This window comes from Harpegnathos saltator, unplaced genomic scaffold (genome assembly GCF_003227715.2).
Source record: "Harpegnathos saltator strain DR-91 unplaced genomic scaffold, Hsal_v8.6 scaffold168, whole genome shotgun sequence".
Taxonomy (NCBI): Eukaryota; Metazoa; Arthropoda; class Insecta; order Hymenoptera; family Formicidae; genus Harpegnathos; species Harpegnathos saltator.
The window spans coordinates 392,310-410,000 of record NW_020229948.1 but is presented as its reverse complement, the minus strand read 5'-3'; the positions used below and the strand labels follow the sequence as shown (position 1 = coordinate 410,000).

At 48.7% G+C, this 17,691-nt stretch overlaps 1 protein-coding gene across 1 annotated transcript in view; it reads left to right on the top strand.

The window, feature by feature from the left end:
* Positions 1 to 460: 460 nt before the first annotated feature.
* Positions 461 to 17,691, top strand: part of LOC109503573 (sodium-coupled monocarboxylate transporter 2) — a 45,531-nt gene continuing 28,300 nt past the window's right edge. Inside the window, exon 1 of the mRNA XM_011153550.3 lies at positions 461 to 1,183. The gene's annotated coding sequence lies outside the window, so the exon portion shown is untranslated. The remainder of the gene's footprint in view (positions 1,184 to 17,691) is intronic.

The window sequence follows — 17,691 nt, the reverse complement described above, 5'->3', positions numbered from 1 at the left end:
ATCGTGCATTGTCGGCAAGCGTTTCACGCGGAGGAAAAGACAAATCTCGTCAGGTGTGATATTCACGTCGCTTTGCAATCGATGCGTTGTTTTGCAATTTTAAGAAACTCGCCCCTCTGAAGACGATTAGACGGGAGTTTAGCGAGGAGCTGAAGGAAACGGCGAGATTATTATTATTACTATTAATATCATTCTTACTTCGTCATCGTCATTGTTGCAGTCCGACAGAGATACAGATCACGCAAAGTGCCATCGATCTCGACGACTCATCGCGGAGATATCCCGCGGGAGCAATAATAACGCGCGAGTGATAAAAGCGCCCATCAACGCGAGTACAGAGCGAGTGCAGAGATATCACATGTCGTGAAAGAGAGAAAAGGACGCGAAGCAAGCCTCGATATCGTTAATCTGTCAATCGGACGCGACGACGTCCTGGCATCGTCGTCCCGCCGACGCCGACGCCGACGTCGCGTCGGTCAGCCGCGCGCCAGTCGCGAGATATCTACTGATACTTTTTAAATGTAGCAGTCGTGCTGTGCAGACTTCCCAGTATTACGTCGGCGCCTGACCACGCCGCACGGCCAGCAATTCGCTCGGAATCGGATTCAGCCGAGCTGCCGAGCCAGCCAGGGTCGCGCCACGGCGGGGACGGCGGAACGGAGTATCGAGCCGAGTCGGAGACGCAAACGGAGCCACGAGTGTTTGTGAATGAACCGGTGAACGTTATACGGTGATTGACCATAGATCTTCTTCGACGTCTTATCCGCCATCTCTCGCGATCGCGCGCGCGAGAGAGAGAGAGAGAGAGAGGAGAGGGGGAACGATCGATCGAAGTCGAATCGTCGGAGCGTAACGAGCGGGCAACCGCTCGTAATTCCGCGAGTTGACAAACGGACGACGGCAGAGATCGCGAGAGCTCGATAGCTGGCCCGAAGAGTGCCCGAAGAGTGCTGAAGAGGAGTGCTGCCGAAGCGACCGCAGGGATCGTTCCCGCTGAGGCAATGAAATCTCGCCGCGCGAGATGACGCTTACGTAACGACGCAGAGTGACTATCGTCATCGTTAATCGGCCGGGAGGAATATGCCTGGCAACCTTGACGGACGTCGCACACGTCGAGCAGCATGTGGATAACGCGGACGTCGTGCCCGACGACGCCATCGACATCGAGCAGGTGACACCGCAAGTAAGAGACGACTCTCTTCCGTGTCTTTCCCTGCCTGCCGTCGCGAGAATCGTCGAGGGGGAGAGATTTCGCGAGAGAGAGAGAGAGAGAGAGAGAGAGAGAGAGAAAGACGAGAGAGAGAGAGACGAGAGACGAGAGACGCTCGATCGCCATTTAGTGACTGTGTGAAAAATTCAACGACGTGCACTCTCGAGCGAACAAGGGGATAAGGAGGGTCGCGGCAGGCAGAAGGGTGAGGGATGAGCGGTAGGGAGGAATTTAACGATTTAATCCAAACGAGTAATAACCCACCTACGAAATTGCGCCGGAGAGTTGAGAAACTTTCGCGCCGGCGAGAGTTTCCGCGCGGGCGAGCAGGCAGGCGCGCGAAAAGTAAAACTTGTAATCTCGCACTCGTGGAAAAACTTTTCGTTACAATATTAGAACGTAAACGTTAGAGATCACGGTAAGCGACGGCGAATAACGGAAATTGAACTTATTCCCTTCTCCGGACCATCCGCGCCATCTTTTTCCGATCGGTCGCCGTTGAACAGGTCACGACGGCGGAGCTTTCAATGACGTCGTTCCGACATATAATAACGTCAATGGCGGCGCGGAAATATATATATATATATATATATAAAACTTAACTCTCGCACGGCCGGGACGATATTAATTTTATTATACTCGTCGCTCCTCTTTCCGGCGAATCGCGCAGCGAGATAGAAAGCGGGGAGGACACTTTCCCCCCCCACCCCCCACCCTCGTCTCTCCCGAGTCGTTCTCTCTCAAGTCGCTCCTCATCGGGGGCGAGAGCCCGAAAAACTTGGAAATCACCGAGTCGGTTGATCCGCGCGAAATCGCCCGGCGAAACCTCGCCGCGACGCGACAATCGCGCGCGCATTTCCGCCTGATGACGTTAGCGGATCACTTCCTTACGCAACTATGCGCCGCTCGCCGCAGCCGCGAGCGATACGTCATTTGCCGCAATTACTTTACCGCACATTTTACAAAGAGTCTGCGGCTCGCGTCGCGACGGCACGTCCGGATAAAAAAAAGAATAACATCGCGATGGAGCAATGCTCCAACAAGCTGGAGCAAGTTTGACAAGCGTCGTTTGCCGAGAAAGGGGCGCAACACTGCAAACCCGAGTGTGTTATTTTGACGCGTAGGAAGCTGAAGCTTCCTTTGCGCGTATCTTGTCGTCTGAAATCACGTCGTTTAACGCGTTTAAACGCGTTAAGTGATATCGAAATCAGCATCAAATGACGTGATTTCAGACGACAAGAAACGCATGAAGAAAGCTTCAGCTTATACGTGTCCAAATAACACACTCGGGTTTGCGGTGAAAGCTCCGCCGCAACAGCACTTCGTCTCGAGGACACGCGAATCCCGCGGACGGTCGGTCGCGCGACGGAGGATGAGCCCCGCGCGCGCGCGCAGTCTCGAGATCTCACGAATGCCAGGTGGCCGATCGCGTCGCCCTCATCCATCCATTTCCGCGATACATCGAAATAGAATAAATAGTTCGTAAGAATCGCGATCCGCCCGCCGCGATCGCCGTCGCATCGGCGCATTCTGTCGCGCGCGCGCTATACGCTTCTGACCGATCGGCCGATTCAACGGGCCGAAATGCACGTCTCTCATTGCAATTGCAAATCCATTCGATACTTTCCTGACACGAATTCATTCAAGAGAACGCTCGGATATTAGCCATTAGCATCGCAGACTCGACGTGATCCGACATGACTGTTCGCGCGACTCATATCACGATTATTCATATCACGATCGCGCATTTTTGTCGAAAAGGGCCGCAGCACGCGGATGCGCGATCAGGGTCGGCGGCAGGGGGGCGAGAGAGGATAAGGGAAAGAGGAAAAGACATCGAGACGCGCGTTCGCGCCTGATACACCCGTCGATTTATTAAGCGCCCGACCAACAAAATAAGGACATTACATAAATCGTCCTATTATAATAAGGTAATGTAAAAATATCCTGTCGCGGAATATCGAGTGATTCGCCTCCGGTCGAAAAAGCCCGTTCCGTAAAGCTTCGTTGTTTGATGTTCTATTTTACATTTTCCCGCACACAGACACGCGCGCGCACGCGCGTGTGTTGGACAAGGTTTCGCGACGAGAAGATGCTTTTTATATCCCGCTCGATGTGGCCGAACGACCTCGCGGTTACTAATTAGCGGCTCAAGCGCGAAGTGTTCCCGTCGTCGAGGAGGGGAAAGAGGTTCGCCATCGGCCGCGCGCGTAAACGCAACGTAACCGTTTCACCTGCGCGGCTCCGGTGTGTTGCGTAACACGGCGCACGGCATGACGCTTCACAGCCACCTCCGGTAAACAGATAAAGTGAACTACGCGCGGGACATCTCTTCTCCTTCTTTTTCTCTCGCGGGACGATCTCACGGCGTTCATTCATGCGGCGCGCGTGGCCGCCACTAGCCGACCGCGTGATTCGTTTTCGCATGACGTGCGATTATTTCGGCCGACGACGGAAATAACCAGCCGCTTTCGGCGAGCGGCCCAAGTTCGAAGCAAGACATAGACGTACGCGAGAGAGAGAGAGAGGGGGGAGGGAGGGGGAGGGAGGGGGAGAAGGGGAAGAGGAAGAGAGGGGAGGGAGGGAGAGGCGGAGAGAGAAGGGGAGAGGGAAGGGAGGGGGGAGGAGAGAGAGAGAGAGAGAGAGAGAGAGAGAGAGAGAGAGAGAGAGAGAGAGAGAGAGAGAGAGAGAGAGAGAGCAAACTGTCTTTTGATGGGCGATTCCGATGGTCGTCTCCGGTTTTGTTTTTCTTTCGCTTTCTTCTGCCGAACGCGACCTGGACGCCCAGGGATTGCGCGAGAAAATTGCGGAACGAGGGAGAACATGGAGTGAGGGGAGACAGAGAGGAAGCAGGAAGGAAAGGTAGAAAGGAAGGGAAGGACGGAAGGGAGAAAAAAGGGAAGCAAAAAGAGAGACACGAGGAATAAGCGGGGCACTCGGCGACCTCCTCGCAAACTCTTGGCAATAAACCGTAGCAAAAAACACGGCGAGGCAGCATCTGACGCTGTCAAAAAGTCCCTAATGCGAATCCGGGGGCTGTGATACTGCAGACGCGACCCGCGCGCGTGCGCGCGCGCGCGGTCCTTCTCGTCGTTACGCAAAGTTCCCTTTTTTTCTACCGAAGCACGGCCCAAGAGAGAAAGAGATAGGGGAGAGGGGAGGAATGAAGAGATGGAGAGAGACAGAGAGGGGGGGGGGAGAGCGACGGGAGAGCAACGACGTCGCAGTCGTCGTCGCCGCCGCCTCTGCCGTCATCAGCAACTACCGCCACGAGCGACACGAAGGAGAGAATCGGTCCAGGTCGTGGCAGCTGGATTTGCATTGTAAAGTTTCCCGTCTCTCTGCGTCCTACGTGCGCAATTTCGCTCAATTGCGCCGTCGCTGCCGTTGCTGCCAGCATCGGGTAAAGCTAGTTACAAAAGCTCCTTCGCTTCTTCCCGCCCTTCGTCTCCCATCGTCTTCCGCGATCTGATAAAGGTTCATGCATTCCGCTCCCAGAGGGTCCTCCTCCTCGCTTCTTCGAATCGGAGGTACGCGAGAGCGAGATAGAGCGAGATTGAGGAGAGGGGGGAGAGAGAGAGAGAGAGAGAGAGAGAGAGAAGAGAGGGACAGAGACGGAGAGTCTCGGTAACGCCGGAGAAACGTAACGTCGATGTCAATTACCGGAAAGATGTACGGATACTTCATCTCCAGAAGCATAAAGTCTCCTCTCTCTCTCTCTCTCTCTCTCTCTCTCTCTCTCTCTCTCTCTCTCTCTCTCTCTCTCCTTGGTAAATTCGGGCCAGAGGCCTCGTTAACGAAAATTTCATTCTCAAATTCAGATTAGCGGGGCTCCCAGAAGATTAAAAGCAAGAACCCTCCGGTCCAGGACTAATTAGATTCCCGTTATTAAAAAGCCCTCGACCGCGAATTGGTAACGCGATCAGCGCGCTGCGGCGAGACGCGATAGTTCGCTGGGCAATCTCGCGTTTCGTATCACGATGAGAATTCGACGCTGGGGCATGGCGGCAATAAAAGGGGGCCTGGGAGATCGAAACTGTGCGCGTTCGTCGACAGGCGATTTTGCATATTAATCAGATGTCCCGGTTTAAGTAACTTTCGGATAGCGATTTCGAAAGGGACGAGCACGTTTGCATCGTGAGAACGCGGTACAAATAAGGAAAGTTCTTCTTCTTCTTCTTCTTCTTGCCGGCCGATGGGGAATCCTCTTAGGCGTTTGCGTCTCTTGACAAAGTTTATTTAACGAGCAAAATGCTCCAATAGCCCGCACTCGCGCGGATTTCGTCAGATGCTAAAGCGCACGGCAACTTATCAATCAATTGTTATTTATTATTTATTTATTTTTAACCCTTATACGTCTAAGAATTCGACGTCTATTTACCCCTGTTACCTCCTTTGTCGTTTCCTGCATTGTTGCATCTATTGCATATTTTTTTTTTATTTTTCCTCAAATTTATATATGCGCTCTCCTCCCCCCTCTCTCGCTCCGAACTTGAGGGATTTTATTCGAGGGCGTTGAATAAATAAAACTCGATATTAATGATAATAATAAAGCAACTGCCAACGTCTCTTTCACAAGCCTATTGTGCGCAATATATATATACATATATATATACTAGGTGCGCAACTAAGTTTCCGGGTTTTTTTGATCAATGAAAAATGGAAAATTTCAAGAGAAATACAAAAATGGTTTATTCAAAGTATCGTCCCTCGCTAGCTACACATTTTTGCCATCTCTCTGGCAATACATGAATACCGCGACGATAAAACGACGCGTCTTTGGACCGAAACCATTCATCCAACCAATTTTGCACTTGTTCGAAATTGGCCAAGTGTTGCCCAGCCAAGGCATGCGCCATCGACCACGTGATAATCGGAACAAGTGATAATCGGAAGGGGCCAGGTCTGGCGAATACGGCGGGTGCGGTAGCAGATCCCATTTCAGCGTTTTGATGGTGTCCTGGACGATGGAAGTGCGATGGCACGGAGCGTTGACGTGCTACAATATCACTCGTTCGTGTCTCGTGTCCCATTCTGGCCGTTTTTCGAGCAATGCATGGTTCGAATTGATCAGTTGTTGTCGGTAGCGATGCCTATTGACAGTTTTGCACGGTTTCAGCAGCTCATAATACACGATTCCTTTCTGGTCCCACCAAACGCAGAGCATTGTCTTCTTTCCGAAGCGATTTGGCCGTGCCGTCGATGTTGATGCTTCGCCAGGTGAAAGCCACGATTTTTTGCGTTTGGGATTCTCGAAATATATCCACTTCTCATCGCCAGTAACAATTCGATGCAGGGAACTCTTTCTTTCATGCCGCAAAAGCAAAATTTCGGAAGTGGCTCTTCGATTTTCCATCTGTCTCTCAGTCAACTCATGCGGCACCAATTTTCCTTCCTTTTGAATTTTTCCCATGGCATGTAAACGTTTGGAAATACCTTGGCGAGTTATGTTTGATGCCTCCGCAAGTTGATCTTGTGTTTGCGTATCATCTTCATCCAATAACGCTTGCAGATCGGCGTCCTCAATTGTTTTTGGTCTTCCGGAGCGCTCCTTGTCCTCAGTGTTGAAATCGTCACTTCTGAAGCGTTTAAACCAATCTTCACAGGTAGTTTTCGATGGTGCATGTTCGCCGTAGGCCTCCTCGAGCAAACGACGTGCTTCAGCTGCACTTTTTTTCAAGTTAAAGCAGAAAAGCAAAGCTTCCCGCAAATGCTGTTTATTTGGCACAAAACTCGACATCTCCGTTGTTAGAAAAAATATTCTTGCGTTGCGATATGTGTTGGTATTACGACTGGTTATTGTTAACAGATGTCCAAGCTATAAAAAAAGCACAACTTCAGACATGTATGTCGACTACATGTGTCGTTAGCGCCATCCATGTGTGAAACCCGGAAACTTAGTTGCGCACCTCCTAGTTGAGACGATACCACATTTTTTCATGACGACGCTCTCGGGATAAAACGCGAACGACGTCTTAATTCGCACTTTTTCACGAACACGTGTCGCCACGTTTAACAGCTCGACACAGACCACGTTATTCATCAGACTAGTTCGACAAATACCGCTAAATGAGACATCGTTTCGCATTGAATCATATCGCTAAAAGAAGCAGCTTCACGCTCCGGCGGCAGTTGCGCCGCCCGTCATTGCCTGGCGGATAAAATGAGAGCAAAAAGACTCTCCTACGGTGCACGCGATAAAATATTTAAAGTTTTTAATACGTGAAGTTTCAAAATATCCTCTCCTCTCGTCGCGCTGTTAATGTCGAGAAAGCCAGCGTTCCACATGCCCGAGAGACGCACTTTTAGCGCTCGGTGTGACTAACTGATTCTTATCACACTCTCCTGTTTTTTTTTCTTCTTTTCCCTTTACATAATGCAGACGCGTTAAACGCATTATCTTCATTTTAGCAAATAAACTGCTAATAACGTCATCCCGTTCGCTCGGCCGCGGAGGTGAATGAAGTCGGCGCGCGTGCTCTCTACCGTGTTCCTAGTATAAAAATACACGACAAAGACGGGATTATCCAGCAAACAGATTGCCACGTGACGGAATATGCGAAGGCGTCATAAGGTGACGCGACGAAGCACGCGCGAGACAGCTCCGATCAATTATCAACTTCGCGGAGAGTTGTTCTTTTTTTTTTTACGCGTCGCCCGCCGCGCGCCGTTCATAAGATCCGATCGCCGCACAATTTTCACGGAATCGCCGACGGATATACACGAGAGTAGGAAGAATCGCGGCGATTAGGTCAATTATCTCGCGCTCGACGAAACATACACATCACATGCTTCGCGCGACACAATGTGATAAATCCGCGAGCGGAGAGGCGAGCTAGCGCGATAGCGCGCGCATATATTTACGGCCAATTTGTGCAAATCGGCAATTAAAGGAAATTGTATTTATGCCGAACTCGCAGAAACCGCGGCTCGTAATTTGCATTGTAGAATCGTCGCGTAACACGAGCGGTGAGCGCGCTGCGCTCTGCCGGACTTGCCGGGGTGCGCGCATGCGCGCACGCAGCGACTCGGTTTATTAAAACTTTACCCCTTCGCTTTTACCCCCGAGTAACCTTTCCTAATACTCTTAATGGAATTAACATGTAGAATATAACGCGCGGATGCAGGCGCGCGTGCACTCGAATTCGATTAATTAAATGCCTTGGAACGACAAAGTGCACGGGGGAACGCAGAGATGAAGATTACGCAATTACGTAGCGAACAATTGGGATTATTCTGCGTTCGACTCGTCGATAGTAGTTTCCGCATGTATGCGTGCGTGTGTGCGTACGTGCGCATATGCGTGTGTACGTGCGTGTATGAAAAGAGGGTTGTTTAAAACTTCATCAAATAATATATTTAAAGGGTAATCAAATTGGGGGAACTTGCTCAAAGTTCCGCAATCTCGTCGCTAATGTCATTAAGAATGACGGCTCCGTTCAGGATATCCGAAAGTTCATAAAATCTAGAGTAGCGGAACGAACTCGTTCGGAACGGACACCACAACTGTTTATTATAAAATAATGCGGCGAAAGCTGTGTCAAACTTTATTCAATTCTTTATTAACGTTGTCATCCTGTCGCTCTCCGTGAATCGCAAAAAGCGGGGCTTTGTCGGCTTGAAGTGAAGCAAGAAGGGAAGCCAGGCGGAGGGAGGGAGGGAGGGAGGGAGGGAGGGAGAGAGAGAGAGAGAGAGAGAGAAGGCGTGAAAAAGAGAAGGAGAGGCGGAGTTTTCCGGGTCCGCGAGTTGGTTCGTTGATCGGGACGCCGGCGTTAGAAACTTTGTTAATTCCGAAACTTCGTAATTAATCCAGCGACAGGCTGTCCTTGCGGCGCATTAGTGTGAAAAATATGCTAAAATGCGGCGTGCGCTGGCGGATGTGAGTTATCGATGAAGACAGCGGACCGTAATGAATGAAGGACAATTATGTCGTAGAAGTCGTCCATTCTCGTCCCGTCAAATACGCGGAGCGTGCTCGCCGTGCGCCGAATGTGCTGCTAGTTATGTGGCAAATTTTCGTCGCCACCCCCATACGCTCGCTATGATACGTATACAGACACGTAGGAAAACCATAAGCGGAGAAACTTAAAATCGGTAACCGGAAGCGGCGAGCGATTTTCGCGAATTTCCAATTGTCGCAGCACATGATTCCCTCAACAGCGACCGATCGATTCGCTTAACGTTCCAGATGCTTACGTATTTTTTATTGGAAATTCTACTAGTTAGTTTCTTTCTTTTTACTTTTTTCTTTCTTTTTATGCATTGTAACCTTCAGGTCGCGTTCGAGCATCTCTCTTAAAAAATTTAATGTTATTTTTTTTCTTTTTTGCCTTGCGTAAGCTGTCACAACAATTCTACAATATTCTATCCACCCATATTTCTCCCGCGTAAAAGTTAGCCGAGGCGAACACGCGACCGCGATAATTTTTACGACCGATAATAAATAAATACGTTTGTCTATAAAATCTATCAATCTATCCAGCAGTGCGTCAAAGTAACCTTGTACTCTTCGCGTTTCAACGTTTCGACGATCGCGCCGCCGAGGTCGCGATTCTGTTTTTGCCCTCCCCCTCCCCCTCCCACTCTCTTTTTCCTCTTTTTCGAAAACGTGGCACCACGCGAAAACAAATTTCACCGCTCGCCGTTTCGCCCGCTCGCTCGCTCGTTCGTTCACGTGTGCTCATGCGTTTCCGCTGCGTCGGCAGCTACAACAGACATCCAATATGCCGTTCCGTTCGCGCGATGAGGTATTTGTATGGGCTTGACAAGTATCTGTCAGGTGAGAGTATACGTTATTTGGAACTGCCGTAATGGCCAGTTAACACGAACCGGGCGTGGAGGTGAACCGAGTGGACAAATTATTCGCTGCTGCGAGCTACCTGTCGCATGCAAAACACATCTGTTCTCCTAAAATTAGCGACGGGCCGCGGGTAGTGGGGGGGGGGGGGAGCAAGTCGCGAGCCAAGTCGAATGGAAAGGTCTCCGCTTGCGGCGCAAATGAATAGAAAGGTCTTCTATTTTCGGACTTCGCGCACTCGAAATCCGACTGCATCGCCAATATTTCAAGCGCGAACTCACTGCAACACTTTGAGCCGCGCGAATATTCCCCACCTCTGTTCCCTCCCTCCCCGCCGTGGAAGCGCCAACATCTCCGCGCGTACATGTCGTTTTATTAATTCCTTACGTCACGTCGGAGAAGAAAATGAGAAAAGAAAAGACGCAAGGGAAATAAGATTGAGATTTTTTCGTCTAACGAGACGCGTTCTCGCCAACGTTACGCTTCGTATTCTATCTTTGATATCTCCCTTCAGGATACTGAGAAAACCTTTCCCTATTATCCTCGAATAAAGCAGTTTCCGCTCCCTCCTCCTCCTCCTCCCACGTCCCCTCGCGGCTAAGAGGAAAGAGACGGACGGACAACAACGGCAATATACGAATGCACGCGGATTCGTAATGGAGAAGATAATAGAGCGAATGCTGAATCGCCGCGAAGGACACGCGCGAGTGTCCTCGTGTAATCTCGATTCAGCGTGAGGTCGCGGAGCGTTGTAATATCTCTGCGCGAGCAGATGGCAGAGTCACGCGGTATACGAGATATTTCAAGGGACACGGCTCGCAAGATTAGAACCACAACTGCGAAAACCGTTCTCTGTAACAGCTAATTGTTAATTTTCCATTTTCCCTCTCCCTCCTCCCCTCCTCCTCTCTCTCTCTCTCTCTCTCTCGTGCTTTTTTTTTTCACGAAATCAATCTGCAGTATACAGACCGATGGAGCATGCACGTCAGCCGAGCGAAACGGCGATCGATTCTCCGGACGAAATGTAAATCGTTAAACAGCGCCAAACGGGACGAACACTTTGTGTTAGTGGAAAGTCTGGCGCAATACTTACCTCTCTCTCTCTCTCTCTCTCTCTCTCTCTCTCTCTCTCTCTCTCTCTCTCTCTCTCTCTCTCTCTCTCTCTCTCTCTCTCTCTCTCTCTCTCTCTCTCTCTCTCTCTCTCTCGCTCGCTCGCTCGCTCTCGTGTTCCGTTATTCAACGACGGTACAATATGTTCGCGTTACGGCTCTCCGATACTGCGCGCGATCGATTGACTTTCATGAACACGTCAATCACGGTGTGTGACTCATGTAACGTCGTCGAGCCGCGGAACTCACGCGAGGAGTCCCCGGCGAAGGGGAATGAGGAAAGAGAGAGGGCAGAGGGGAGGAGTCGACGGTGGGATCCCGGCGGGAAAAGAAAAAAAAATATATCCGCGGAAAAGAAACGTGTGGTCATGCACTTACTTAATTGTGCGCCGTTCCGAGAAACCCAGCCGGCGGCGGTGCTCGCGTTAATTAATGAGCCGGCATATATTACCGGCGGGTGTATGTGTGTGTGTGTGTGTGTGTGTGTGTGTGTGTGCGCGCAAACGGGGAAAAATTTATATAACAGAAAGATAATAAACACTTCGTACCTTGTGACAATTTATCCCGCTTATATCCACGAGCGATCTTCGCGCAAAGATGTAATTTGGAAAAACCAGCGCTCTATACTACGCGGAAATGCGCGGCGGGAAGCCACACGCACGCACATACAAATACAATAACACGCGATATTCCTCTCGGCGTTTGAACATTCGCGGACAAAAAGAGCCGACTTACAGCCGACTTATCGCGCCGATCGCTCAATTACTCGTTACCGGACCGACGAACCTAACGCCAATTAATCGTAACGATTACGTAAAATCGCGCGTATCGTTACAATGTCGCTCCATACACCCACGAATATCCGATTATAATGCCGCCGATTAAATATTTATCCTTCCGATCCGGCGGATATCGCGCGAGGATTTACCGCGCGGCGGTTCAAAGCGTACAATCAAATGCGCATCGTACAATCGGAAGTGCGCACGGCATATTTTGCAAATGTAATTTATGCAAATGATACAGAAATCGGCACACACGCGTGTGCGCGATAAAGAATTACTTGTAAATTATTCGAAAAAAAAAATATATATATATATATAATATATATATATTATATATATATATATTATATATATATATTTTTTTTTCTTCGAATAATTTACAAGTAATTCTTTATATATATATTCTAATTCTAATATATATATTAATTCTTTATATATATATATATATATTATATATATATATATATTCCCGCCGAAAGAGCGGCGGAGGGAGGGGAGGCAAAGGCAGGGGTAACCGGCGATATTTTCGCAGATGGCAATCTCTGGCGTCCGCAATTATGTGACTATTAAACAGATGCATTGCACGTTGAAATCGACCAATCACGCACGGCCGTCATTACGCTCAACACGTTTCTTCTGCGAACTCCGCCGCCAAGAGTTGAAACTTCGACTATTTATATAACGTGCGCGTAGCGTAATTTGACGAATAACGACGGTCGACGCTTCATGAGTAGATGACGCAATTACATCGTAGCTGCTTTGTAGATTAGATCGGTATACACTGAACTTACGTGTTTCGCCGCAAACTTGCTAATTTACGTCATAATGTTACACGTGACGAGACTTCGAAATTACTCGCTGTATGCATTTTCGTAACAATTGCGTCGCTTAATGGGGCGCACGCGCGTGTCTACGTGTGTGCACGCGCAAGACTCCCCGGCATTGAAACTTTGGTTCTTCAATTTTCTTCGCGCAATTTTCGCTCTCCCCATCCTCCCTCTCGTTCTCTCTCTCCCGCAGCTGACACACACAGAGAGAGAGAGAGAGAGAGAGAGAGAGAATGTTCAATTTGGAAAAAAAAACCGAGGAAAAAGAAAAAGCCAAGACTCTCGCAGAATTTAAAATCTTGGAGCAAATATTAAAGAAATGACGGGCAAATTACTTTTCCAAAGGAAATTTCCAAACGACAGAGAAAAAGAAAGCTGAGACGGGAGAGAGGTTGAGATGGGGAAGGGAGCAGAGGAGACGAAAGAGATGGGAGGCAATCGCTGACATGAGAATGTCATATTATCGAAAAAGCAGGAAACGAACGATCCGAGTTAGAGACGCCGAGAAATAGAATTCTAAGGAGCCGTAGGACGTATAAATCCGCCATCGTGGAACGTTGTTATTAATAGTCCACCGAACGTAAATAATATTTACGTAGAGAAACGCGCGACTATATTTATACATAGCGCAAGGCGCGATACCACGGCTATTTGAAATTATTTATAGGGAAGGGAAAAATAAGTATCCGCTGTATCGCTTTTCGAAGTATTAAGATCCACGATATAAGACTTACGGCGGCGACGGCGACGGCGACGGCGACGGCGGCGTCGTAACCGTGACAACACGGTCTCTATTCAAAAGGGTTTATTTATGAATACAAACTCCAGCTCCAAGTCGTGTGAATTTGCATAGACAAACGCGTTTCTAGCGTCGAATAAAATGAGCGAGCGAGCGAAAACGAGATTCCTTAAAGGCTCGTTGCTAAATCGACGAGCGATTCGTCCGGCTGACGTATCTCGTTGCGAGCTTCACAGTCAGAGAATCGCGAAAAACGATAATGCGAAAATAAGAAATATCCGATCGTGGGAAAAGGGAAACGTCTCGTGCGTGAGACGATCTATCGACCGTTAATATTAGAAATATCAAACGGGAAGAAAACAACCGCACTGTAATTTTTTTTGTGAAAATTAATCAGATTTATATAGCGTTGCATTTTATATTTTGGATGGAACGATAAATTATATTTTTACACATATCTTTCATATATATTTATATCATACATATCATGTTCACATATCATGTTTTAATAAACGCTGAATCACACAGATAAATAAATATTCCCGCGTAATATATTTTTCTCGGAAACCTGTCATTTCAATTGCTCCGGTAAAAATAATTTGATAGCTCTAGTGTTAACACGATTCCCGCTGATCATTTCCACACTCAACTGAAGTTTAAATCACCAAAATGCAGTAAATAAATGCAATTCGTGATGCATATATTCGTTAGCACTCTAAATGTATGGACTACGTATTTAATTGCTTGCGCGTCATTGGTTGCGCTTTATACGTAAATTAACGAGTCGCAACGATATTGTAGTCGCAAGCGATTACACACACCACGGCGATCAAAGTTGCAGAGATCTATTAAGGGTCATCCATTATTATCTGTTTCGTTTGTAAATAAACAAACTAATCCGCAAACGCACAGAGTTCTTCACTTTGATTATTGTTCTCTTTGTCTCTCTCTCTCTCTCTCTCTCCCTCTCTCTCTCTCTCTCTCTCTCTCTCTCTCTCTCTCTCTCTCTCTCTCTGTCTCACGTACAATTCGAATATATCTCCTTGAAGACGCGAAACGCTTAAATAATCTAATGCGGGGATCAAATTAACATATTAATCGAAAGAGTAAAGTGCTTCAAGGCACACCAGTGGATTTTGTATAATCTCCAATATCGCGATAGAGAGAGAGAGAGAGAGAGAGAGAGAGAGAGAGAGAAAGTATGAAAAAGAAAAAGGAAAACGAAAGAGAGAGGGAAGGAAAGGTCAAGTGGACGCTACTCGGCCGAGCCGAGTTACGTAAGGCGACTTCTGTTGGGAGGCAGATCGTTCCGCTTTATGAGAAGTTGCGCGAAGACACACAAAATATCGCGATACAGTCGCGATAGAACGGCCGGCCAACTCGTCTCGATTCCGAAACGAGCCGCGAAGAAGCGAGACAGACACGTAAAGAAAGAAGAGCGAGAGAATGAGAATGAATGACAGATCACAGCGCGGTGCCTCTAATGGCCTCTCATAGCGACGTAATGATTGTTAGCGCCGGCAAGGTATCGCACCCGCAGTTTCATTCCACTTCCTTACGTACATCGCCCCGTTACACTCGCGGGAGGGCGGTCGTCCTCCCTCCCTGCCCATTACAGAGGCCCCCACCCCATTTTTATCAATCCGCTCGATTTACCGCTGAAAGAGCTGTAATGCAGAAAAATGCCTCGAGCGAAATTTTCAAGGCGTCTCCAGCGGGTGCGGGCTATACTGAAATGCAATGACCGGGAATACCTCGCGATGATTATTCTCTCCGTCTCTCTCTCTCTCTCTCTCTCTCGCCTTCTGCCTGCCTGCTCCTTTTGCCCTTTCGTCCTCGTCTTCTCGGAGGAGATTAAAGGGCACCGCTCGAGCCGCCGCGAAGCGAAAGTTCCGACCGGAATCGCGCTAAACCCTAAATTTAACACCGACGCACCCACATCGAGAGAGCCGATGATTCGATCGTAGATTACCAAGTTTGGCGCTAGTCTAGTTCCAGTCAACTCTAGTCAGGCTGAGTTTAGATCCGACGAAGTGCGCGCGGCGAGAAACTTGCTTCGCAAACCAGTTACTAATACCGAATTTACTTCGCCGCCGCCAGCACCATGTAAACCCGTCGCCGGAATGTCGACATGGTCCGCAGGTCGCAAGCCGCGCCCTTCTCCTTATCGCGTACGCGCGTAAAATTTCGGAAAGTTTACTCTGCCGCGGCTCGATCGCGAGTCGCACGAGCGAGTCCGACATTCGAGTTATCGCCGTTGACAGAGCGATAAAATGACATTATTTGACCTCTTCGTCCCCGATCGGACGGAGTTGCATCGACAGATCGCTGACGCGCGGGAAATAACGCTATTTTTATGCGCGTTGCGCGATTATAAATACTGTCTCGCAGAGAAGAAACGAAATCGACTTGAGATATTGGCCGGACGTCTGCTTCCGCATCGCCGAACGCGTTCTTTTCCCGCGCGCTCGTGACCGCCGGTGATTCTTTACAGACGCTGGTATCGACTATAATGTGATACTATAAAAAGAAGGAAACAGCGGAGTAGAGGGGAAGGAAAATTTAAAATGCTAATTAAACTGGTCGTTAGTGCGCGTCACGATATGATAAATGGGGAGACGTAACAATGAAAATGATCCACGATCGATACAGTCAGGATCGATTCTTGCCGTTGATTGGATGTAAACAAGTATATATACTGACGTAGCAGCGCGGGTAATGAGTGGCGCAGTAAAACGATGCAATGATTTCTAACGAAAGGAATCATCAAGACGGCGGCGACGTCACGTACAACGGACTACAACCGGTTTCTAAAACGCGTTTCTATGTGATGACACATTTGCTGAAATTCAACGTGCAGAAGAAAACAGCGATCGGGGTCTTGCGTAAACGGACGTTTACGCGCGACGCGTGCACGACCAATTCCGATCCGAAATCTGGTCCGCTTTATTTCTCTCGTCGTCCGCTGTCTCCGTTCTTCTCCATAGCGCGCCGCTGCTTGCCTCTTTTATCTCCTTGTTTAGCGGTGACGAGCACGCCGGTTTATCAGCCGGCGCATTATCAGCGTTCACGCGGACATTATTCATTCAATAAGTCCATCGTTGTCTCGCTCTCGCACGTTTACCGCGTAGATAAATTAGACGCGTATTCAGGATCCTCCAACGTAATTCACCAAATTATGTCAATCTAGGAAAGTTTCCCGCCACAAGCGTAATTTTCCACCGACACTTTCCCACACACTCCCGCGACGCGGCGACGGAGCTTAACGAACACGTGCAGCCTTTGCACTCCTGTTTGCCGGGCGAATCGAATTATCGCACGCGCGCGCGTATCATTTCCCATCATAACACATAATTTTATATATAGCGCTGTGATACGCGTTGTATTTGATTTTGTGATACAATTATATACATTGCAGTAATTGTGCTCGATATATCGAGATTGCGGTCGTTCGGTTTAGATCAGCTGGTCGAGTGTTTATCGTCATCATTACGAGAGGAGCGCGTATCGTGCCGGCCAAATCGACGTCACGTAGACGATTATCTTCCACGCGCGTGATTATCTTCTGGTTGGTTTAATTTAGCAAAATCTGCCAATTAAACCGTCAATTCGAATTTCAAATCGAAATCAGATCTGTGTTATTGTATAATAAAAGTCTCGCCTGGTGTCACGCAACAAATTGCATTATCTATGAAATCTTTCGCCGAATGCGCGTCACAGATAACGACATTTTCAGCCGAAATCAAGAGCCGAAATCTCGGCTGTCGCTGTCGCTGACGCTGGCGCTGTTGGTACACGATAAAATTTCGCACGCGCGAAATCGTGGAATTATTATCATAGCGAGCGGCCGAGAAAGATCGCGTTTACCGCTCGGATCGGATCGCACATCTGTGCGTGCGCACGATCTCATTACGACGCAATCTCTCGTAAATATTTCTCCCCCGGCTGTCATCGCGAGCGACGAAATAAAGTTGACGCTCTTTTTTCACCCGTTGGAAATTCGCAAGCGCGATCGCGCGAATACGCATGTGCACAAATTCATGCAAGTTTCGCGACTACGACCGCTGTCGTATCAACCGTACGAGGACGACGCGACACGCACGAGGAAACATCGGAGGCGCAATCGTGGTCAATGATCAACCTTCGGACGTTACATCAAGCAGTCTGCAAACACGAATATTCCCGGTGAGTCGTGTGCGGCTGTGTCGTTTTTCGATCATTCCTCGC